The sequence below is a fragment of the Cydia fagiglandana genome, chromosome 5, assembly GCF_963556715.1.
Source record: "Cydia fagiglandana chromosome 5, ilCydFagi1.1, whole genome shotgun sequence".
NCBI lineage: Eukaryota > Metazoa > Arthropoda > Insecta > Lepidoptera > Tortricidae > Cydia > Cydia fagiglandana.
In genome coordinates, this window is record NC_085936.1 from 10,578,620 (window position 1) to 10,605,634 (window position 27,015).

General features: G+C 37.5%; 1 protein-coding gene across 2 annotated transcripts in view; it reads left to right on the plus strand.

Moving 5' to 3' along the window:
* Positions 1-27,015, plus strand: part of LOC134664444 (uncharacterized) — a 148,026-nt gene that overhangs the window by 51,034 nt on the left and 69,977 nt on the right. Inside the window, exon 1 of one of the 2 annotated variants that reach the window (XM_063521105.1) lies at positions 11,824-11,985. The exons of the other annotated variant lie outside the window; for it this stretch is intronic. The gene's annotated coding sequence lies outside the window, so the exon portion shown is untranslated. Of the gene's footprint in view, positions 1-11,823; positions 11,986-27,015 lie in introns of those variants that run through there. 2 annotated transcript variants of the gene reach the window in all.

A 27,015-nucleotide genomic window follows, 5' to 3' on the forward strand; every position in this document is an offset into this window, starting at 1 on the left:
GTGCACGCTTTACTAACTCGATGTGTTTTTAAAGATATGTACTTCAGTATTTTCATTGGCATAGCCACGGTGCACGCAGGCAGCCTTTGAAAACACTTTCACGTCATATCATGGCATAAGCCGTTAGAAACTGTTTTTCACCACACCAGCTCGGAAAGGCTTACTTTGCACTTCAAAAACTAAGAGCAAACTTACATTTTAATCACAAGTGAGGCAAAGTAATCAAATGCAAATTTTGAGTTGTTTTGTTATGTTTGCTGGTAGAATTGACTTTTAAATCATGATTTTGGATGATAAATATTTAATAACATTCATTTGTATTTGATTATTACATTTAATATTTGCTTCAGGTTGATGTAGTGAAAGATTTTGTGTTTCAATTGGGGCAAATTTTGTTTAACCCTCGTGCTTTGAAACCCTCGCAACGCTCAAGATTCCATGTTTCGAATATTGATACTCGCAATATTAGCACGAGCGGTTAAACAATAACTTTGCCCCCTTGTAAAATAAATAACTATTTCAATATAGTCAGCTAAACTGAGGTACAAATTCAAAAACTCACCAGTAATTTAGCTTCACGACCTTCTAGATGGAAAAACAGCAAGCCAATGACTTGAAAATTTGCCTTGAATAACTGACAAAGCAACCTGCCTGTGTGGTGGGAGTGTAGGAGCGAGGGACGTATATGCTAGAAAGGAGCAATACGACCTACGACAGTGTTGCCACTCTCAATTTGAGATGCAATGGATAGTTGTTTGGTCGGATACCGGGTATTCGGCCTGACCATCGGCCGGCGGAATAATACCTACATTTCGGTTTTTAGGTGCGCATTGTGCAGGTTTTAACCTGTTTCGTGGTGAACGTTGGCGCGGACTCATTTCTATGTTCGAAATGAGTAGGTACCTACGCGTGCAAGTGAGTGGATGTGGATTTTTAAATTGTTTTGAAATAATAAACGAGTAAGTACAATATGACCGTGACTGTTTCTTAAATCCAATTTGTTTACTCTGAAATCTAGCAAAGTTAATATCCGGTATTCGGCCGGATAGTGGGTCACTAATGTCACTATCCGGTGCATCTCTACTCTCAATATTATTCTGAGGTTCCAAATATCGGTACAGTTGTTTAATTGTTGCTTAATTTGGAGATTGACCCCAATTTCATTTCTGATCAAATCGGTCGATTTGATCATCCCGTCTGGACTCCACTTAACAGCCGTAACACATTAGCGCGCGCGCGTAACACGGTGCGCCAAACCATAGCCTGATGTCATGTAGGTATGTACTTAGTCCAAAATTATGTTATTTATATGCAATATATGCATTGAACGTTAAATCTGAACCAATTCGATTACTATTCTATAGTGAATCAGCATGACTTGAAAAAGCGCGGCAAATTTAAAACATGTATGTAAAAACCATTTATAGTTCGTTTTTTTTAGCATTAGAAAGAACTCCACAGAAGCAAGCGTGGAGTTTTTATCAGGCTCGTTATTTGTTAATAATTACTGAATTATCTAATTTAGCATGGTCAATACATATAATTTACTTCAAATTATTACTGCTAGAAGTGCCGGATTTGGAACCACAAGCTTACTTCTGCGAAGTTCTTTCTAATGCTAAAAAAAACGGACTATAAGGTTTCAATAGCCCTCATAGACCTGACTTTTATCTCGATATCGTAATTTTCTAGCGACAAACCCATTATCTATACAAAACTGTCGCAAAAATGTTATCGCTTGTATATCGTGGTACAGGATAGGATGGAGCCATAGACTTACTACTTGCTTGCAGGTATCGTAATCAAACAAAGTGCTTGCTAAGTAGCTAAATACGCGCAATGTATTTTTATGTCAAAAATAATGTATTTATTTAATGTTAATTTAGTATGAATTATATAGTAAATATATGTATATTGTTTTATCCACAAATATGAACAATTGTAGTTAATTTACAAAACATAATTTATACGGCCACAAATAAAATATTAAATGCTTCTAAAGTCTGTTTGATTATTTCTACATTGGAAACGAAGTCATTTCAAATTATAAAAACATTAACTGAACACCTTATTGCTACCTGCATTCACCGCTCGCCGCTCAGCTACCCCCTGACGAATACCACGGCCTTACGTTTTATGACAGGACTCTGAGTCAGGGGAGTGGCACACTTGGTCCGCCATTTTAGTCAGTCATTCCATGTTCGGGTGCGCTTGCGTTCAGTCGAGTTTTGGAATATTACTGCAAATTTTTGTTGTTTGTTAATTTGTTGGTTATGGTGTCGACTTTTATTGCCCTAGTCGCCAAAATAAATGATGTTACTTAGTGAAATTTTAACCGACACCACACGGTAAAAATAAGTTTAACAATAATTACTTAGTTAAAAATCGAGTAAAAACGGTATTTCTAATACTTAACTTATATTTTTTGCTATTCAATTAAAGAGTACTAACAAAATCCTAACTCAATTAATTAGTGCAAATATTTTAAGGTTTGCGATTCCTGCTCGGCCTTGCGTCGTAAGGTGCCCGGTACCACTGTATTGCAGCAATAACTAGAAATGCTTACTTTGGGGAACATTAGCAACTGTCGTTTTTGATAATTACATTTTAGTGGTGAGGGGTGGTACTTAAATGACCGCTATTGAAACCTTAAATGGTTTAAACTTATAGGCGCGAAGATTTGAAATCCCTAAGAAAATTTTAATTTCGCGTCTTTTTCTGCTATCAAATTATGTGTGTTTCGGTATAATAGCCCAATATAATTGGCCTATTATTGTATTAAATTTAACGCGCACGCAAAGACGGAAAGCCTGCAATTATATAAAATTTACTTTCTTATTTACAGCACTCTTGCCCAGATTAAAGCTGATAAGTAGTTCGAATCTAGTCTCCCATATTTTTTAATTTCACTGGTACATATGTCTTGACCGAGTAAATAGTAAATATACTAAATACTTTTTTAAATATTCGCGCTCGGGGCGGGGGGAAGTTTCATCGTTCCGCCGCCCGCTCCATGCAACGACCAATCGCGTTAGCTCGCTGGCTCGTGCGCGGCAATTTTAAAGCAACGATAACGTTTTTGATGGTTTTTTGTGTTATGAATCATATTTCAAGCCGATTTTTACAGTATTCGACGATCGAGAACTCATAACGAAAATCCCATATGATATTGATCTATTACCATTTTTAACCAGGAAATTAAAGCACAACCCCATAAAACCCACCATACGGTATTGTTTAGTGTACGATTAAATTGCAACGCTTGTACTTACTATAATTTGGAAATAATTAGAGAAAAAATAGCCTATTACCATTTTTGAGGACGGAAATATACTGAATTTAATAATAACCGTAGGTTACTTACTTTAAATGTAGGATACATAATTATTTTTTGTGTGATTCATGCTTAATGTTATAAATCAAATATTTCTCTATGAGTATTAATTTAAAAAAATGTTATTAATATTTTTTACTAATTTTCTGTGATTTTTTATATTTTTACATTTTTTTTTAAATACCTAAATGTAATATATTTATTTGGATTATGTGTCGACGTAATCACTATATTTATTGTCTGTCCCATACACCGAATAGTTCAGCTATTACTAATTATTTCCATTCCGCCATACTAGCCGATTGTATCTTTCTTGGGCTAATTATTGTCGAGGCTCGGAAGTAGCTACTTGCAGGCTGAGGATTCGTTTTAAACGGACGACCTTGGGAGTCCGTTTAATTGAATCCGAAGCCAGCAAGTAGCCTTCCAGCCGAGTCATATATAGTGCTTTTCTCAAAAATGGTGCAAGAAATATAAATATCATAGAAATATTTTACAAAAGCAACGTTCTTACATATATATTTTGACAGAAAAAGCCCTTGCCGCCTTTTTATTTTTTTTAATAAAAAAATAGAAGTGTATTTTTCTGCCAAAAATACGCCAACCTATTTGAGACATCAAAATAGTCGCGGTACTAATCATCTGTTTGGCTGTTTAATGGGCCTGTGCCTTCATTTGATATGGTCATTTCAACTTTTAAAAAGTTTGGAACTCGACAAATAATGGAATTTGTATGCAACATTGCAGTCCCAAAATCGAGACTGCAATGTTTTTAACTTTTTAATTTTTGACTGACCATAAACTACGCGCTTCGCGACCTATTTTTTAGACGGCAAAGTCGACTTTGCCGTCCATTTTTGAGAAAATAAAATTGTATTGAGGTAATACTGGAATCAGTTATGTAACGCTGCCATACATGACCCAATTTTTTTTATTAAGCTATGAGCTTCATCACATCTGATACATATTTGAGTAATTCTAAGCATTTCTAGCCTGGGGCGGCGGGTACAAAGACGGCCGCCACCCGTCATCTTTAAAAAATAGTACATTACTACAGAGACCGGGACAAAAGGGGTTGCCGGCCGAAGACATATAGACGGCCGAGCGAAGCGAGGCCGGATAGGTCTGAGCGCGGGCAACCCCATTTCCCGCCGAGGTATGTATAGTGCTTTTCTCAAACATGCAATGAAATAAATAAAATAAAAAATCCACGAAACCCAAGTTTTATTTATAGAAAAAACTAAAAGTAAACTACACCCAAAATATAACCAACACGTACCTATATCATTATCACGCGTATGTTTTACACGAGTCGTGTATTTTTACTACCCGTATATTTTCATGTATCTTTGATTTTTTCGCCTTGTATCCGTCTGACTGTCGTTTTCGTCACAAAGGTTTACATAGTCTTTCATGTTGATATCATGTTTCACATACATCGTTGCTTTTTGCATGGAGTAAATAAGTATAATTTCCACAGTGTTGACGAATTTGTAGTTACATTCATTTAAAATATGCCACAAAACTGTTTCTAATAAACTGTAAGCCATTTTTCTTAGTTTCTCAAAGAATAAAATTGCCATAAGCAACCATATACATACTTCGTCTTTGACTTAGCGGCAGAGGCAGCAAGTTATTTAAAATCAATTCTGCTTACGCTGCCAATTCCAACACATACGATTACAATTAATATTAATTTCATTATTTCGTCGGAACTCATATTAAAGTCAAAAAATCAACAACGCACCATAAATCCAATAAAACAGAATGAATATTTTTCAACTTTACCTCCATAACAATTAAAAAAAATCATTACGCGTGTTTGAGTAGACCTTTTTACCGCTAACGTTTAGATGAAATATTTTAAAGATTTTTATTTGTGTAGTTAAATTTATAATTTAAAATTATAGAATGTATTATTTATTAAGTTCATGTTGATTTTATACAAATAAAACTGCAAATTATAGCAAACATTGTTTTTTTTTTTTTTATAGGCGTAGTGGCAGAGTGTCATTACGAACCATAAAGCAATAACTGTCTCCACGATGCTGTGTCACAAATATCTGTGAAATGAAAATTAAAAAAGAGGACTTTGCCGGCCTAGGCCTGCAAGATGTGTATGAAATTCCATTAACGACCTTTTGTCCTAGCCGCACCTGAAACGTCATACTTCGCAGCCTATTATAAGGAACATACCATCAATATTTCATTGCATGTTTGAGAAAAATCTATTCTGATCCTGGTGGGTACTAGGGCAAGTTTGGTATCATTTTCGTATAAACCAAAGACGTAGAATTCATTGCTGATATTTGTTTTTTCAGTTTCATAGTAATTTTACAAGAAAAACGTAAAAAGGTGAAAAATTTGGTTGGAGATTTTTGCTACGCGGAGCCGAAACTACAAAAGATAGAAAGTTGAAATTTGCACACTAGATTACATTTATAAAGTGTACAAGAGATAAGAAGCGATTTTGAGAAATTCAACCCCTAAGGGGTTTAAAAAGGGGATGAAAGTTTGTATGGGGTTCAAGTTTTATTTTAAGCTAGGAATTTGAAACTTCGTAAAACGATATATTATTAAAATACAAGAAAAATAATTTCAGCGTTTTTGATAATTCATCCCCTAAGGTGGTGAAAAAGGGGTTGAAAATTTGTATGGATATCAAAAATTTCTCCAACGCGGGACTTGAATCTTTGTATTTGGGGATATTATTAAAAGCTTTTCAGAAATTACTTTTCATTTCAGCGTTTTGTAAAATTCATCCCCTAACAGGGTTAAAAAAGGGGTTGAAAGTTTGAATCCATAACAAATCCGAGTAGACACACATTTCTTAATTGCCTCCCAGGCTTGAAATGCTTAGAATTACTCTAGGAACATACATATGTGATGAAGCTCATAGCTTAATAAAAAATTTTTGGGTCAACTTTATAACTGCTTCCGCTATAACACCTGTCACCGTACCCTTTGTGTTTAGAAAATACTATACATACCTATATAGTTGTTATTATCTTATCTAATATTTGTTATCTTGTCGCATCTGTATAAGAGCGCCATCTGGTAAAGTATGTTCGCAATACTGCGCACACGTTGAGCGCACCGAGCGCAAGGCAACGTCTGGTCTCTTCTAGTCGCTAGTACTAGCGATTTGCTCTAGATGGCGTGCAAGTTAACATTTATGAAATTTAACTTGCTCATACAAAGTACTTACGGTCTATTCATGAGAATGATTTGTGAATGGACTCAGTTTCATGAGAGGAAACAATTACTTAACATGCTACTATAAGATATAATTACTTGCGAGTTATGTTATAAGTACTATATGTAATAAATTGGTACGACCACTACGACCATAATGGTGCCTATCATAAAAGTATCAAATTATCAATACTCATCATCATCATCATCATTTCAGCCTATATACGTCCCACTGCTGAGCACAGGCCTCCTCTCATGCACGAGAGGGCTTGGGCTATAGTCCCCACGCTAGCCCAATGCGGATTGGGGACTTCACAGACACCTTTGAATTTCTTCGCAGATGTATGCAGGTTTCCTCACGATGTTTTCCTTCACCGAAAAGCTAGTGGTAAATATCAAATGATATTTCGTACATAAGTTCCGAAAAACTCATTGGTACGAGCCAGGATTTGAACCCGCGACCTCCGGATTGAAAGTCAGGCGTCATATCCACTCGGCCACCACTGCTTCAATCAATACTATGTTGCCTCAAATAGCGCTACTTTGTATGGAACATAATTGATTATGTTTGCCTGTAAAAGTTGTAAGTTTCGCAATTGCCAATTATTTTAATTTCATTGAGTGCATGAATAATGAATTAATTATAGAAATTATTGAGAGAAACCATTGAAATGAAACACATGAGAAAACATTAGGTATGGCTAATTTTTGTATTAATTTTGATAGCACACAGTGTGCAAGTGTCATTTTAAACGTCAAAATTTAATAGAAGATTGACGTTTAAAATAACACTTGCACAAATGCACAGTCTGTTCCATTAAAATCGCTGCTGAGTTACGAGTAGATTGGTCTGACTATATTTTTTAATTATTTGCTCGTATTACAGGGCCCACCCGGTATACCTACTGGATAAAAACAAACATGAACGTTTTCATATAAGGCAGAGCCCAGTATATTACTTCCTGATTTATCTCAATTACGGCTCGGCCACGACATCGAGCGACTTGCGACGGCGGAAGCGATTACCATAGGTTGGAGCGTGACACAGCGATCGGACCTTTCGCTCAAACCTATGGTTAATATCGCTCCCGCCGTCGCAAGTCGCTCGATGTCGTGGCCGAGCCGTTACGCGGCGCCACGCTACGTCTGTCTGATTATGTCTTATGTTATGTTTATGGAATACAGAGCATAGCATAATCATGTAGACACGTATAATTTACTTCATTATTAATTTATATGGGTTGTTGGTTTACTTATAGATACTGATACATAGATTAGGTAGGTAAAGTAAACGTGAAGTTACGATATTTTTTTTTTATCAGTTTAAATGTTTTATTTACCGCGTCGATTAGGTAATAAGTTATGTATGTATAATATAATTTATAATATACTGTTTAATTTTATTAGCGTTGAAAATATAGGTGGATACATATCTTCAAAAATGTCATGTTTTTGGTGTTTGGTGGTGGTTTATTATATTTATTTTCGTATTTATTGTCACGGTGACATTAATTGCATGTAAAAATACGCTAGTATGACGGAGTTACAAGAGTAACGCATTTAGGACCAAATGAAATTCCCGTGCACACCGGATGCGTGCGCGTAGACGTGCACCTGCACGTTGTAGTATACAGATCCTTATGAGAGACGGCACACCGCTTGCGTGACGTCTGTCTGTGCGGCTCCAACACTTTAGCGCACGCGCACGTGCACGTGACGCACACGCAGCCGGTGTGCTCTCTCTGGACTCTCTGGCCTGAAGGCACTGAAACGATTTCCAGCTTGCTGGGAATTAATTCTGCCAAAAAATCTAATATGATTGACCTATTAAAAAAAATCTTGATTACCTTACCTACTGTAGTATTGCTTTCGTGAGTTAGCCTTGCTCATTGACCTATTCACATATACCTGTATGTTATATTTATGTTTATGATCTATATGAGCATATAAAGTGTATTTTATAGTAGTTGTTACACCTACTCGCTAAATACGGAACTAAATGTGAATCAATATCAAGTACAGTTACAAATGTAGACCATGTAGAGCTACGTCCTGTGTGTTTGAACGCAGACTTTTTACGTTTCCTGTATTTAAACATCTTATCCCGGAAATTAGGTATTAAAACTGTCATCACTTTTCAAAATTCAACTTTAACTAAAGGTCATAAAGTCGACTTTCAAATACGCTATTGAATCGGATTCGAACTGGCTGTCATTACGCACTTTACCTTAACCATTACAAAGGCTGCAGTTTCGCGTCTCCTTTTAATTAAGGGTAACTGAAAGAGACAGGACATACATTATGCCTGCGTTATGTATTGAATCTTATGTCCTTTATATACGGTTCAATTTTAATTAACTTGTATTAAGACAGGCCATAGTGGCCATACGAGGGCGGATGTCGTTGAAGTCTTTTGTATAGAGACTGGTTTGACAATTTTCTTTTTCTCTTTAAAGGTACCTAATTAATTATGCTAACGACTCTATAGACAATAGCTAGTGAGTTTTTTAGTGAACGTAACAGACACGTTTTAAAGCTATAGGTCTCGTTATTTTCAAAAAGTTTGTGTTAACGTTTAGATATTTTTGTGTGGGTTTAGGGGTGGTTTAGGGCTACCAGCAGTCAACAGCTTTTATACTATCATTGACGTATATCTCAGGACTGGCCTTACGGGTAATATAATAAGAATGGGGCATGAATGGGGCCAGTACCTACAGCGGTGTGACACCGCTACAACGCGATTGGTTGATCAGTTCGCATCGCAACTAGTTGCGTTAGACTGCACGATTTTCTATTCGTGAGTGACACTGCTGAATTCGTACCATTTTAGTGCCCGTAAGGCCCGTCCTGAGATATTAATATATAGGTACGTCAATGCTAACTATCCTATCTTCTATTATATCGAACTTTAAGATACGTCAATAAATGTGACGCTACTTCAAACAATAATGTCACTTTTGACACTGACACATCTAATCCATATCGTTTCTAGATCTATTAATTGTCGTATCTCAAAGTTCGAATCGGGCAGTATGTCCTTCCTCGGTCCTCAATCTCCATACGAAATTTTATCTAATCTCTAGCTAAGGCTCTAGCCGCCCATACGTCAAACCTTGCCAAGCCAAATTAAATTTTATTTTGTCAACACAAAGTTCAAATTAGAATGGAACAGGAGACCTTTTTATAGGTCTCTGGGCGGCTAGAGGGTAAATAAGCGTGAAGAGGTAAAAAATGTTATCATTCATCATCATCATCATTATCCCACGCAGGAGAAGTCGCGGGCAGACGCTGGGGTATCTATAATAAATGAAATGAATTAGCGGGATACGTCAATTTCAATGCTTTATAATATAAACATGCAAGTAGGTTCATTAAATGGCTACAATTTTAAATTATGTGCACCTTTTTTGTACTATTCAATGACTATACCTTTACCTAGTCGGGTAATCTATTTTTAGGGTTCCGTACCTCAAAAGTTCAAAACGGAACCCTTATTTGTATCACTCGTGCGTCTATAGCTGTCTGTCCGTCTGTCACAGCCTATTCACCTCCCACCGCTTTATCTCCGAAACTACAGTGGTCTAAAATTTTGAAAAAAATACACAAAATACCTATAGATGACAGGAAAACCTACTGGCACTTGGCCGGTTTTTTGAATTAGCTACAAGATTGTTGTACAGTCACCTGCAATAATATGTTACTCTTAGAATTCCGCAAAAATATGTGACACGTTCTTATGGCGCTACAAATAAGATCGTGTCAGATATTTTTGCGGCCTTCGAAGAGTAATATATTATTGCAGGTGACTCTACGTTTAGATGTGAACATACCCATCATAAGATTCATAAGTATGTAGTTTTTTAAATGTAAAAACAGACGCCACGCTTGTTGATTTGATTTTACGACCTCCAAACAAGGTCTCTAGTTATCGCAAAAAACACTTGTATTACAGGTATAATAAAATATACTACTTTTTGCATTCAGTGTATTAACTAGTGGCTATGAACTATGATCGCCAAGCCACTGAAGCAAAGATTACACTTTACAGGTTCAGTCCCTGAGTAAAATTAAATGTACAGCAAAGATCACTTAAAGTTGCTTCAGGTACTGTGTACGTGTGTGGGTGTCGTATAATACGACTCCTACGTGAGTTCACGCACAAACAAAAGAACAACTCTATGGTTTCCAAACGAGACCGCGTTCCATATACAAAACTTCTTCAACTTCGCTGTTTGGTCTAGTTCGCCAGTGCAGGTTCATTGTTCGGCGGCCCTCTACACGTGAATCGTCGTAAACGCCGGGCGCTTGACGTTTTTTGTGGCAACATTTGGCCCTCGACCGAGCTGAGTTTTTGTCGAGTCGTTACTGGTCGCTTACGTCATTTCAGTCTTTGGACACGTTTTGTTGTTGGCGTTCGAGTGAGTCACGTTGGTACTGTCGATGTAGATATCGATAAATATATAGGGCCCTTATGTGTATTGTCTGTTTGGTCCTATAAACTTAAATCGTCATAGCTACCTACAAAGAGCACTGTGTGACGATATCTGTGAGTCATAGGTTACTGGTACATGAATGTTTACATTTTAAGCACGTTTTTTTAACAATTAAAAAAAATGCACTGCAGTTTCATATCAGTCATGATTGTACCTATCCTTTACAACTTTTTTCCCACGATTACACTCATGCAAAATTCACATATCTTTATCTCCTAAGATAAAATAAACCACAACAGATTTCATAATCTTATACGCATCTGTTATCTGTGTTGTTATAACAAATAGATAAAGTCAGCGTATTGTGACACTGAAAGAACCTTATGTCACCTTAATATATCTCCTTGACTAGACAAAGGATAGAACAACGTTTATTTTGCTCTAAGATTAAAGACAAAGTGTTCTTGAACAATGATGTTCATTTCAGTAGTATTATGATTGAATTTATTGTTATAGTAGATTAGACATTGCGAACATTCATCCCAAATAACTTTATTTGTGTTTATGAAACAGCGTTATGATCTATTTCCTACACCCACCAGAACCTTCGCATGTAATAGGTTGTTAGGCGCTTGGTAATTGGTATCGACATCTCAAACAATCGAGCACTAGCACCACCCTAGCAGCGCACGGCGAGCACAACAGTCGGCCGGCCGGCTCCCTGCGCACATCCGTTTAGCGCTGCCCCGCGCACCACGAAACCGACGAGCGATTTTCAAAATTCGAACAATAACCTTCTATTTTTGAAAACCACGCTCCGAACGCTTAAAAAACAATTGCTGTCTGTGGTTCTTTTGTTTTTACGAGTACTTTTTCTTAGATGTTGAACATTTTGTGAGTGGCCAGTGTTTGAAGTGCTGTTTCAGTTTGAGTGTTGCGATTTTTTTTTAATTTTGTGATCCGTGAACTTCGACCGAGGGAGCCTTCAATGAAGCCTTATTCGGACTTTTTCACATACTAAAAGTAAGTAATTGGATATTGTTGGATAAGCGGCGTCATATGATTCTTAGAGTTAAGCCTGTAAGTTACTTATGGAGACTTTTATGAAGCCTTAATAGTGGCTTTTATTCATGCTTTAGCCATTTCGAGTTCACGGAAACAACATAGGTGCTTACGTTTCTTTGTTCGGAAACCACAACCTGAGTTTATCATGGCTTTATACATATACATAGATTTATTTATTTCCTTTACATTGGGATCTAATGCTATATAAGTCTAGACATCGTACGTTTTCCAGCATTTTTGGTGCAGCAGGGTGTTGATAATTTCAACTGAAATGGTAAATTAAGGTTAATATTAACGTAATTAACGCTAATTAATCATTAGGGTTGAAATTATTTATACCAATTCCGTTAACACCACTCCGCTGCACCAAAAATGCCGGAAAATGTACGATGTCTGTATATAACATACATACATAAGGTTTGTTAAGTTGGTCAACACATCGGTACAATAAAATTACCTAAACTTTATGTTATCGTCTATACTTATCAAGTAATGTTTAAACATTTATAAGATTAGTTCGCATTGTTTAAGAAAAACAATGAACATAACAATATGTTCTTACTCTTACATGGCAAAATGTACAGTAGTGTGCATATATGTATTAAGTTGTCGGTAGTCAATAAGAACCCACTTCCATAATGATTCAATTAGAAATCGACCTTACCGGCTACAGAATATGTAGGTACCTTTTGTCTGAAAACATCATAGGTATGTGAAATTACATGAAAACCGCGATATACCTACACACATGAAATGCGTGAAATTTGAACTGAAGAAGCTAAAACTTCTCAAGATCAGTCGACTATGTAAAGAAGCTTTCAAATTGAAATGTAAAGCCTACATAGATAGTGAGAAGAAAGTTGTAGACTGGTAGTACTAAACCCAAAGCTGCCTGGGTCTAAAAAAACAAACTACTTATAATGGAATTTACATAAGAAAAGCGTACATATTAAACATGGAATAGCTTTTTGATATTGATATCATAGCTTTTGTAAGAATATCATATCATCATACCCACAGTTCGCTCAAAAAGTCCGAGGAAACGAAATGAAACCCCATTAACCCTGTCTAAAGCCCACGCTAAGTGTAACCTCGCGCCTCCTGAGGACCTACCGTGAACCGCGTTCGACGTGTTACCTCTCTGTCATACTTACGTACTTATTTATAAGTGCGACACAGAGGCAACACGTCGAACGTGGGTAGGCCCTCTGAGCCCGTGAATCTACGGACTCCGTCCACGAACGCGAACTATACAAACGGCGCGATTCGAACTTTAAGATATCGCGCCGTTAGACAGCCACTAGATATGAAATAGTAAAGATATGTGACGTTCCACGGCAAAAGGTACCTTATGGCGGCTGGCGCTTATGCTTATTACTAACGCCGCTCCAATATTCAGTCGGGGCAATGGTACCTTTTACCGTGGAACGTCACATATCTTTACTATTTCATATCTAGTGCATCTCTAAATCATTTCCCGAATCGCGCCGAAAGTCTCCGAGGAAAACGTGATCTAAAGAGAATCCCATTTGAAGTCGCAGGCAATGGCCTTTATTAGTGAATAACTATCTAATTTGCATGGTGAAAGGTACAGGGATTTCATAGATACAGTTATTTACATTGTCATAATGGCATGAGCCTGCGCGGTTTTACTCGGGTTTAAACAAGAAAAAACAAGGTCTATATGCCATTAAAAATATGCTTCATATAAGTAAGAGAAGTACTTGTATGAAGATGGAAAATGCCACTAAAGACATTGACCGTACAATATAATAATTTCCTTCTGAGATATTACTCTGCAATAATATGCAGCGAGTATTCAGGGTTGTAAAAGGTCGATAACACATAAATGGGGATGCTTATGTCAGCTAACTAAAGCAACTTACCAAGGTTTAAAAAAATATTTTCGAATCCAGGGTTTGTATCCTGACCTCTTTAGGTATACTTATTGTAACGATAATTTAATGGCTCTACAAACCTCAAAGTTCTAAAATCCGGGCTGACGTAATGCCTGACCCGGCCATCTTGTTTAAGACTAGTATTGTTAGATATCGTGCTTTAGACGCGACCCAATGGCTTATCGTTCCTATTGTGTTCTGATTTATTGCCCACCTAGTTTATTTGACTGTTATATTAGGAAACAGTTTTTTCGATTGACATCAAGTACATTTTAGTTGAGTGCAATTTTACACTTGAGTTTTTGTTAAGTATGTTTTCATTCTTGTCAAATAAAGACAAGTGGTTTTGTGGGACAAGTGTACTATAGAAATATAAGTAGAGGGTAAGAGTACAAACACTTCTCTCTAGTCAGGTGGATAATGAGGGATTGTGGGCCTACCGCCTATGGTATAAGAGGACCACTCTCCAGTCAGGTGGATAATGTGGGATTGTGGGCCTACCGCCTATGGTATAAGAGGACCACTCTCCAATCAGGTGGATAATGTGGGATTGTGGGCCTACCGCCTATGGTATAAGAGGACCAGGAGGAGAGGTGAGGAGGAGAGGAGAGGAGGAGGTGGATTACTGTCATTTCTGACTGCCCTGAACTAACGTAGATACAGATGTAGACCATAATTGTTTTCCATCGTATTTTCCCAGAAACGTTCGTATTTGTCATGTTACTTCAGTCCACCTCAGTACTTTTTCTACCGAGATGGATTGAAATAGCAAGACGCGTTCGTACGTTTCCGTGAAAATACGATGGAAAATAATTATGCACTACATCTGTACTTGGTGACATACTTATTTTTAGTAGAACTAATGACATTTGATTTGTTGTCATTGTCAACGTTATAAATTTTCGAAAGTTTTAAGAGACAAAACTAAAGACTGACAAAAGAAAAGACTGATTGATGTATTTAAAAAGAGTTACCGACTTAAAGACGTACTCGCCAAACTAATTTGACTCTAATTATTACAATTTCTAATTACCACAAAATTTCGTAAAAGGGAAACCTCGAAGCGTTCATTCGTTAATTCCATAGTGTTGCAACGTGGAACACAAACCCCATGGCTCAGAACTATCGGAGCCATCGGACCGTGTCCCCACCTGCCCGCGCGGATCAATATGGCATCCGAAAGCTTATCTTAATCGCAGGTAATTAGGGCCAATAAAAACTTAGCAATAAGTAATCCAGCTATACTCTGATTGAGATATCGAACAAAGCAACGTGATATTAGTAACTGCTAAGTTGCGTTTATATTTCGTTTTTTTTTTAGCATTAGAAAGAACTCCAGAGAAGCAAGTTTTTATCAGGCTCTTTAATTGTTAATAATTATTGAATTATCTAATGTAGCATGGTCAATACATATAATTTACTTCAAATGATTACCGCTAAAAGTGCCGGATTTGGAACCACAAGCTTACTTCTGCAAAGTTCTTTCTAATGTTAAAAAAAGGAACTATATTAGGTACGCGTCCCTGCGTTGCAACTTTGCAACCTGTTATGCAATAGCATTGACGTATCTCAGGACGGGCCTTACGTGCACTAAAAATAGTACTAGTTCAGCGGTGTCACTCACAAATTTGAGCCAATCGTGCAGTCTAACGCAACTAGTTAGTTGCGAACAATCGCGCGCGTGATGTGAACTCATCAACCAAACGCGTTGTAGTGGTGTCACATCGCTGTACTGGCCCCATTCACGACCCATTCTTGGCCCGTAAGGCCAGTCCTGAGATATACCTAGGTACATCAATGTGCATTGTCGATTTTTTAAGGTGATTTCCAAAGGAAAGCAAAGCAAATTCAAGTGATACATAGCCCTCCAGAAGAATAATAATAGTCGAATACAGAGTCCAATAAGTTTTTATTAAGCTGGTCTACAGTAATACAGGCCACAGGGTAGAGATCCCTTTTTGTCGCGGTTTAAACTGCTTCCGGTTTTTAAAAAGGTCCCTGCACTTTTTACAATGTTACCTACAGGTTTCACCTTAATTACAGTTTTTACCTGCACTTTTATAACAATATGAATATCACGTTTCAAGTAGAGCCACTTCAGCCAATAAGTTCAATAAGGTACATTATATTATTTACCAACTTAAAATATTATCTTAGACATTTATGATTCAGTGTGAAAATGGTCCAAATAAACTACTGTAACTGCACGACCGTGCATTTTACGATTAAAACCAGTTTGACAATTAAGTGCATTATGGTTACGAAACCGTACAAAATTTCGTACCTAACTTATAAAGAATCTCTGCTAGGTAAAAGTACAAATGCCATTTAATTAGGTGAAACAGAGCAATTTTATGGATGATTAAAGAAATCGTAACTTATTTAATAGAGTCGTAGCTTAGATGTGTTACCGGAACCATGGGTTTGAACAGTAGCAGCCATACGATAAAACGTATTACTTCCAAACCGGAGTTATAGGTTCACACTTCAAACTGCGCTTGTACGAATAACTTTTTCTAAATTTAGCATCAAAATACAAATACAATACTCCACTCCACTCTTTATTGCACACCTCCATAGAGAAAACAATACAATGAATAGAGTAAGTAACTCAAGAAGAGGGAAATAACAGGCGGGTTTATCGCTAAAAAGCGATTGCTTCCAGACAAAACATGGTTTGAAACAAAATAATTTTACCCATTACCCAAATTTCATTTGAAGGAACATGTTACAAGAGTCGATATGAAGGTACAAGTAATACAAGTTACAAGAGTCTATATTTACACATATTTCGAGGGTTTCTAATTCTATATTTAGGTACAAAAAAATTAAGGGAAAAAAGATATTCAAGTAACACAAAGTTACATTACTGTAAAAATAGGTGGCCATTTGCAATTTATATTTTAGGCACAGACCAACCCCTAGACGGTTTTCTGTGATTTTAGGTATACACTAGCTATGTATTTTAAGATCATTCTAATCCAACATCGTCTACTCTAGCGTGTGTTTCAAGCATATCCGACTCATGAAGCCATTATATTTTTCGTTGGGCACGGTTTTTAGGGTTCCGTACCCAAAGGGTAAAACGGGACCCTATTACCAAGACTTCGCTGTCCGTCCGTCCGTCTGTCACCAGGCTGTATCTCACGAACCGTGATAGCTAGACAGTTGAAATTTTCACAGATGATGTATTTCTGTTGCCGCTATAACAACAAATACTAAAAACAGAATAAAATAAAGATTTAAATGAGGCTCCCATACAACAAACGTGATTTTTGACCAAAGTTAAGCAACGTCGGGAGTGGTCAGTACTTGGATGGGTGACCGTTTTTTTTTTGCTTTTTTTTTTGTTTTTTTTTTGCATTATGGTACGGAACCCTTCGTGCGCGAGTCCGACTCGCACTTGCCCGGTTTTTTGATGGAATCAAGATACAACCTGCCTCGCGGGTTAATGACCTTTGTTTGACAAATAGCGGGACATCATAAAAGCTTGATGACGATAATTATACTCTCTGTACTGTTACATGCCCTTCCTCTGTTATGAAATGACCCCTTCATCCTAATTATATTTTTCATCACACTTGCTCGGAAAAGATGTATTTACACGTAGGGCTTGCGGGCGGGAAATTGAAATTTTCGCCCTAGGGCGGAAAAATCTTTTCCAAGCAAGTGTGATGAAAAACACTTATTTACACGTAGGGCTTGCGGGCGGGAAATTGAAATTTTCGCCCTAGGGCGGAAAAGTGTTTTATACAGAAGTTTGTTTTTATTAATTCTCCTTTTTTTCCTTACAAGTGTGATGAAAAACATTGTGTGTGCCACGGGCGGTAAAGAAATTCCGAACTCGTGAACATTTTAAGCCCTCGCTTCGCGTCGGGCTTAAAATTGACACTCGTTCGTAATTTCTTATTTCCCGCCCTTAATACACAATGTACTATTACTAACTGGTTCGAAAGTGAGGGATTACAGTGCAATATAATCTATTCATCAGCAGATATAAGATGCTTTAAAATGACAAATATTTAGTTCATTAGTTCAATTCTAACGTCATAGTCAGGTATAGTTAGGGTTTAATTTTTCAGTTCTTATATAATACTTAAAGTCAAAAGTAACTGGCCACCCTCCAATAACTAGCCACCTTATACTAAAATTAATTCTGTTTATAGGTGAATAGAATTCATTTTTAGTACAAGGTGGCCAGTTATTGAACAGTGGCCAGTAATTGACGAATTACCCTATACTATAAAGCCGGAGTAGATGAGTATGGTGTGGGTACTATAATTATATAGTCACTTATTATGTTAATATCATCGCTGGTTTTATTTCTAACATATTTCCATTATCTTCATTGCACACTTATAAAATTTAACTGTATCACTACTAAATTATGCCCTATAAATGTCAGTTTTTTACGGCATTTAATTATTGTCATAATTAATATACTTATGTATAGCTTAAAATATGTCCTATCACCGTTAATTAGGTGATATTTAGGCTGGCCTGAGTGGCCTGGTTGATCACATATTTAAACGAAACGTACATAAAATTACTTAATTATAAGAAGAACATATTTTCTGTCTAGGGTTGGGGATATGGGCAAATCCTTTTATATTTCGCTGGAAGCCTAATCTGGGATTTCCAAACTTTCATTCCAATACGTGCCGTAGCCAAAGGGTGTTAGCGGCGTTGAACTCATAAAAAATCATTAAAAAAAGCAAAAAACGCTAACTAACCACAAGCCTCGATCTTCACGTTTCGTCTGCTGCACACATCCGCTCCATACCTATTCATTCTCACGTCTTAGTAATGCACCAATGAAAAGCCTACTTTAATGCTAAAGCAATAAAGTTGTTTTCATATCCGCAATCCTATGCAATCTTGACAAAGCAAGCTAACATTTAGTTCTGAGTCGGACCATCCGTCTTCTCTCGTGCGATATCACTTTAAACGTTTTTTTATCATTAAAAGTCTTGTAACGACTGGAGACGTCGCGATTATCCCATGGTTCACTAGCTTCACGGCTTTAAAAGGTAGTAAGTCCTATGGATTTCCTACCTAAACTATGGATTCTACAATGAAGATCAGGCGCGAAGCGGTCACTGACATTCGTTGAATTAACACGAGATACGCTCTGCTAGATTTAAGCTGTTTTATTGTAAAATAAGGAAACGTGAAACCTTCATGCGCTAAAATATAAAGTCTTAAAGATTTGGATTAACGAACGAATAAACGTGTGTGTGAACCTAGCATATCAAGTGCTAGCATCTCAAACTTTTATGAGAGTTCTAGTAGCATCCCTAATAGTTCTACAGTTCTAGATGGTTTTTTTAAATAGTTCTGCTCATTTTCGCGAAAAAAATGAAATTTTACAATGAGATGCTAACTTCACATTTTGACACTCCAGCATCCCAGCCATTACCCACTCCACAGCCTCGAAATAGCATTTAAATGAAAGATACTAACATTTCTAGACGATATATAATGAGTTCTGGTCAAAACTGTAAAAAAAAATTTTTCATATATGCATGGGACACGAACATGAAAAATCACTCTAGGTAAATTTTGATTAATGCTAAGTTTGAGCAAAAATCCGAGTTTTGACAACCAGCATCTCAGCAGTTCTGGATAGCGAGCTCCCACGTGCACAAGAATAACCACAGTTCTATCTTCTAGAAGGAAATTTGAGAGAGTTTTGGTAGAATATCTCCGAAAATATTATCAAAATCGATTAAGTGCTAAGTTCTGAGCGTAGCAGCCCAGCCATTGCAGGTCTGATACCCAGCATCTCAGCAGTTCTGGATAGGCAGCTTCCTTGAGCACTAGGATAACCACAGTTCTATCTTCTAGAAGATGATTTGACAGAGTTTTGATAGACTATGTCCGAAAATAGTCTCGAAATCGAGTAAATGCTAAGTTCCGAGCTGGCATCCCAGCCAATGCGGGCTAGATACCTCGCATCTCAGCAGTTCTGGATAGTCAGCTCCCTAGAGCACTAGAATAACCACAGATCTATCTTCTAGAAGGAAATTTGACAGAGTTTCGATAGACTATGTCCGGAAATAGTATCGGAATCGAGTAAATGCTAAGTTCGGAGCTGGCATCCCAGCCAATGCGGGCTAGATACCTAGCATCTCAGCAGTTCTGGATAGTCAGCTCCCTAGAGCACTAGAATAACCACAGTTCTATCTTCTAGAAGGAAATTTGACACAGTTTTGATAGACTATGTCCGAAAATAGTCTGAAAATCGAGTAAATGCTAAGTTCTGTGCGTAGCATCCCAGCCAATGCAAGTCTGATACCCAGCATCTCAGCAGTTCTGGATAGGCAGCTCCCTAGTGTACTATAATAACCACAGTTCTATCTTCAAGAACGAAGTTTGGCAGAGTTTTGGAGGATTATGTTTGAAATAGTCTCGAAATCGAGAAATAGCTAAATTCGGAGCTTAGCATCCCAGCCAATGCGGGCTAGATACCTAGCATCTCAGCAGTTCTGTATAGCAAGCACCCTAGTGAATTAGAATACATGTAGTTCTATCTTCTAGAACGAAATTTGGCAAAGTTTTGAAAAGATAGTCTTTCACAACTCCGAAAAATGTATCGAAATCGAGGAATTGCTAATTTCTGAGCTTGGCATACCAGCCAATGCAGGGCAGACACCCAGCATCTCAGCAGTTCTGGATAGCCAGCTCCCTAGAGCACTAGAAGAACCACAGGTCTATCTTTTAGAAGGAAATTTGACAGAGTTTTGATAGACTATCTCCGAAAATAGTCTCGAAATCGAGTAAATGCTAAGTTCTGAGCGTAGCATCCCAGCAAATGCAGGTCTGATACCCAGCATCTCAGCAATTCTGGATAGGCAGCTCTCTAGTGCACTAGAATAACTACAGTTCTATCTTCTAAAACGAAATTTGGCAGAGTTTTGGAGGATTATGTTTGAAACAGTCTCGAAATCGAGAAATAGCTAAGTTCGGAGCTTAGCATCTCAGCCAATGCGGGGTAGATACATAGCATCTCAGGAGTTCTGGATAGCAAGCACCCTACTGAATAAGAATACATGCAGTTCTATTTTCTAGAACGAAATTTTGCAAATTTTTGAAACATAGTCTTTCAAAACTCCGAAAAATCTATCAAAATCGAGGAATTGCTAATTTCTGAGCTTGGAATCCCAGCCAATACAGGTCAGACACTCAGCATCTCAGCAGTTCTGGATAGCCAGCTCTTTAGAGCACTAGAATAATTACAGTTTTATCTTCTAGAAGGAAATTTGACAGAGTTTTGATAGACTATATACGGAAATAGTATCGAAGTCTCGAAATCGACTAAATGCTAAGTTGTGAGCTTAGCATCCCAGCTAATGCAGGTCTGATGCCCAGCATCTCAGCAGTTCTGGATAGCTAGCTTCCTAGTGCTCTAGAAAAACTACAGTTCTATCTTCTAGAAGGAAATTTGATACAGTTTTGATAGACTATCTCCGAAAATAGTCTCGAAATCGAGTAAACGCTAAGTTCTGAGCGTAGTATCCTAGCCAATGCAGGTCTGATACCCAGCATCTCAGCAGTTCTGGATAGGAAGCTCCCTAGTGTACTAGAATAACCACAGTTCTATCTTCTAGAACGAAATTTGGCAGAGTTTAGGAGGATTATGTTTGAAATAGTCTCGAAATCTAGAAATAGCTAAGTTCGGAGCTTAGCATCCCATTCCCAGCCAATGCGGGCTAGATAACTAGCATCTCGGCAGCTCTGGATAGTCAGCTCCCTAGTGCATTAGAATACATGCAGTTCTATCTTCTAGAACGAAATTTGGCAAAGTTTTGAAAGATAGTCTTTCAAAACTCCAAAAAAGTATCGAAATAGAGGAATTGCTAAGTTCTGAACTTAGCATCCCAGCCAATGCAGGTCAGACACCCAGCATCTCAGCAGTTCTGGATAGCCAACTCCTTAGAGCACTAGAATAACCACAGTTCTATCTTCTAGAAGGAAATTTGACAGAGTTTCGATAGACTATGTCCGGAAATAGTATCGAAGTCTCGAAATCGACTAAATGCTAAGTTGTGAGCTTAGCATCCCAGCTAATGCAGGTCTTATACCCAGCATCTCAGCAGTTCTGGATAGCTAGCTCTCTAGTGCTCTAGTTAAACTACAGTTCTATCTTCTAGAAGGAAATTTGACAGAGTTTTGATAGACAATCTCCGAAAATAGTCTCGAAATCGAGTAAATGCTAAGTTCTGAGCTAGCATTGCGGCTGGGGCCAATGCGGGTCAAACACCCAGCATCTCAGCAGTTCTGGATAGCCAGCTCCCTGGAGTACTAGAATAAACACAGTTCTATCTTCTAGAACGAAACTTGACAGAGTTCTGATAGACTATGTCCGAAAATAGTATCGAAGTCTCGAAATCGACTAAATGCTAAGTTGTGAGCTTAGCATCCCAGCTAATGCAGGTCTTATACCCAGCATCTCAGCAGTTCTGGATAGCTAGCTCTCTAGTGCTCTAGTTAAACTACAGTTCTATCTTCTAGAAGGAAATTTGACAGAGTTTTGATAGACTATCTCCGAAAATAGTCTCGAAATCGAGTAAATGCTAAGTTCTGAGCTAGCATTGCGGCTGGGGCCAATGCGGGTCAGACACTCAGCATCTCAGCAGTTCTGGATAGCCAGCTCTTTAGGGCACTAGAATAACCACAGTTCTATCTTCTAGAAGGAAATTTGACAGAGTTTCGATAGACTATGTCCGGAAATAGTATCGAAGTCTCGAAATCGACTAAATGCTAAGTTGTGAGCTTAGCATCCCAGCTACTGCAGGTCTGATACCCAGCATCTCAGCAATTCTGGATAGCCAGTTCCTTAGTGCACTAAAATAACCACAGTTCTATCTTCTAGAAGGAAACTTGGCAGATTTTTGGAGGATTATGTTTGAAATAGTCTCGAAATCGAGAAATAGCTAAGTTCGGAGCTTAGCATCCCAGCCAATGCGGGCTAGATACCTAGCATCTCAGCAGTTCTGGATAGCAAGCACCCTAGTGCATTAGAATACATGTAGTTCTATCTTCTAGAACGAAATTTGGCAAAGTTTTGAAAGATAGTCTTTCACAACTCCGAAAAATGTATCGAAATCGAGGAATTGCTAATTTCTGAGCTTGGCATACCAGCCAATGCAGGGCAGACACCCAGCATCTCAGCAGTTCTGGATAGCCAGCTCCCTAGAGCACTAGAAGAACCACAGGTCTATCTTTTAGAAGGAAATTTGACAGAGTTTTGATAGACTATCTCCGAAAATAGTCTCGAAATCGAGTAAATGCTAAGTTCTGAGCGTAGCATCCCAGCAAATGCAGGTCTGATACCCTGCATCTCAGCAGTTCTGGATAGGCAGCTCTCTAGTGCACTAGAATAACTACAGTTCTATCTTCTAAAACGAAATTTGGCAGAGTTTTGGAGGATTATGTTTGAAACAGTCTCGAAATCGAGAAATAGCTAAGTTCGGAGCTTAGCATCCCAGCCAATGCGGGGTAGATACATAGCATCTCAGGAGTTCTGGATAGCAAGCACCCTAGTGAATAAGAATACATGCAGTTCTATCTTCTAGAACGAAATTTTGCAAATTTTTGAAAGATAGTCTTTCAAAACTCCGAAAAATCTATCAAAATCGAGGAATTAGGATTGTTCATTTTTTATAGACCCCCATTTTTATTTTATTTTCTGATAATATAGGTTAATTTAAGATACCAATTTGAATGATTTAGTAATTCGTGGCTCGGTTGAATATTTATAATTTATTGAAAATATGAGATACGACTTCTCGTAAATTACATGTCGTCGGCTGATTAGGATAATGCACAAGCAACAACAAGCATTAAAAAAATAGTTGTCATTGTCAATTGATTGTAATGTCACCTGTCGACAATGTCAGTGTCACGTGTTTCTATAAATAACAATCGTCTGGAATGGAAAACTCGTTAATTTTGAATCATTAATTTCAAAATACCTACGCTATAAATTTGAGAAAGCTGATTCCAGAAATCTGCCTAAGTTATATAATATAACTTAGTTTTATTGGAGTATGTATCCATATAGCATCCAACTCCAACCATAACTTGGCTGAAATCAAGGGAGCAAAAATACAAATGTAAGTTACCTACATCATGTATATTTTAACTGATTCGATTTGTAAGAAGATTGGATTCATAAAATCGTTACAAGCGTCCATTGCTAAAGGTAGCTTAGCACCCAGTGGGTGCTTTCTACCGGCTTGTCACCATTGTTTGGATATTGTACTACATACTTATACTACTATATTAGGAACATGCCAATTTTGCTAATTATATCCTATTATTTCAGGTCATCGTGATTCCTATTTAGATACAGCTGTGAGATATGTAACTGCACTTGGGCCCAGAACAAAGTTGAGCATTTTGTATTGAAACGAACGTCATATTAATTATTAATCGTCGTAATACTTTACGACCGTAAATAATGCCTGGGAACAGAGTAAATAACAAACCATACACTTCTCTTCTGGATGGTCAACAAGAAGCCATCATCATTGTCAGATGCTCGTGCAGAACATGATAAACATACATTTAATGTAAAGTTACTATTTTTTTTGGAAACATATATAACATATTTCCCAAATTAATAAAAAAGTAGGTAAACAAAAACATGTTTTATTATTCACAACTCTTTATTAAGTCTTGTCCACCATGATATCAGCAGCTTGAACTGCAACATGTACCTGGAAATTAGAAATTATATCTTTTTAAAGCAGTTTCAGGCTGAATTTTGAGTATGGCTATGTATTCTTGTATATTCCTTCTTTCTAGTAGGCACCATCTCTGTTTAACGGTTTGCCTTTAGATACTCTGGCTACATTACCACAGAAAATAAATAGATACCACGACCCTACCAATAAAGTGAGCTTTTAAATACTTAATTGTAGTAAATTAATATTAATTTTATACTTACATCGACGTGATTCTCACAGCAATACTGTGTGTAACACGTGAAGTAGGTAGGTATTCCAAGTTTAATTCACGGCACCATCTTTCACGTCGTAGGTCTTCGTGGATTCGAACTATTATTTTTGTGAATCATTCCCACACATAGGAACACGGTTTTTGATATATTATTAAGCAATGAAATCTACTGTTTAGGTATTAATTATAAATCAAATTGTAACAAACAAGCGCAGCGGTTTAACTGAAAAATTTTGTTATGACAATCGATGACAATGATAACTTTGACAATACGTGAGTGACGGATTTATTTACTATGGTTCGATAACTTTTATTATGCAATGACTTTACATTCAGCCCAGGAGAAGGTCAAACTAAGGTCATAAGGATATTTGTTGAAATATCTTCAATCCTCAATTATTATATCGCAGCAAATGTCGGAAACTGTTTAAAAACCTTATATCTCGAAATGGTTTTCGAAATAGAACATTTGAAAAAAAATGAACAATCCTAATTGCTAATTTCTGAGCTTGGAATCCCAGCCAATGCAGGGCAGACACCCAGCCTCTCAGCAGTTCTGGATAGCCAGCTCTTCAGAGCACTAGAATTATTACAGTTTTATCTTCTAAAAGGAAATTTGACAGAGTTTTGATAGACTATATACGGAAATAGTATCGAAGTCTCGAAATCGACTAAATGCTAAGTTGTGAGCTTAGCATCCCAGCTAATGCAGGTCTGATACCCAGCATCTCAGCAGTTCTGGATAGCTAGCTTCCTAGTGCTCTAGAAAAACTACAGTTCTATCTTCTAGAAGGAAATTTGATACAGTTTTGATAGACTATCTCCGAAAATAGTCTCGAAATCGAGAAAATGCTAAGTTCTGAGCTAGCATCCCAGCCAATGCGGGTCTAATACCCAGCATCTCAGCATTTCTGGATAGCCAGATCCCTAGAGCCTTAGAATAATCACAGTTCTATCTTCTAGAAAGAAATTTGACAGAGTGTTGATAGACTATGTCCGAAAATAGTCTGAAAATCGAGTAAATGCTAAGTTCTGAGCGTAGCATCCCAGCCAATGCAGGTCTGATACCCAGCATCTTAGCAATTCTGGATAGCCAGTTCCCTAGTGCACTAAAATAACCACAGTTCTATCTTCTAGAAGGAAATTTGGCAGATTTTTGGAGGATTATGTTTGAAATAGTCTCGAAATCGAGAAATAGCTAAGTTCGGAGCTTAGCATCCCAGCCAATGCGGGCTGGATACCTAGCATCTCAACAGTTCTGGATAGCAAGTACCCTAAAGCATTAGAATATATGCAGTTCTTTCTTCTAGAACGAAATTTTGCAAATTTTTGAAAGATAGTCTTTCAAAACTACAAAAAAGTATCGAAATCGAGGAATTGCTTAGTTCTGAGCTTGGCATCCCAGCCAATGCAGGTCTAATACCCAGCATCTCAGCATTTCTGGATAGCCAGCTCCTTAGAGCCCTAGAATAATCTCAGTTCTATCTTCTAGAAAGAAATTTGACAGAGTTTTGATAGACTATGTCCGAAACTAGTCTGAAAATCGAGTAAATGCTACGTTCTGTGCATAGCATCCCAGCCAATGCAAGTCTGATACCCAGCATCTCAGCAGTTCTGGATAGGCAGCTCCCTTGAGCACTAGAATAACCACAGTTCTATCTTCTAGATGATAATTTGACAGAGTTTTGACAGTCTATGTCCGACAATAGCCTCGAAATCGAGTAAATGCTAAGTTCGGAGCTTAGCATCCCAGCCAATGCGGGCTGGATACCTAGCATCTCAGCAGTTCTGGATAGCAAGTACCCTAAAGCATTAGAATACATGCAGTTCTTTCTTCTAAAATGAAATTTTGCAAATTTTTGAAAGATAGTCTTTCAAAACTACAAAAAAGTATCCAAATCGAGGAATTGCTTAGTTCTGAGCTTGGCATCCCAGCCAATGCAGGTCTAATACCCAGCATCTCAGCATTTCTGGATAGCCAGCTCCTTAGAGCCCTAGAATAATCTCAGTTCTATCTTCTAGAAAGAATTTGACAGAGTTTTGATAGACTATGTCCGAAACTAGTCTGAAAATCGAGTAAATGCTACGTTCTGTGCGTAGCATCCCAGCCAATGCAAGTCTGATA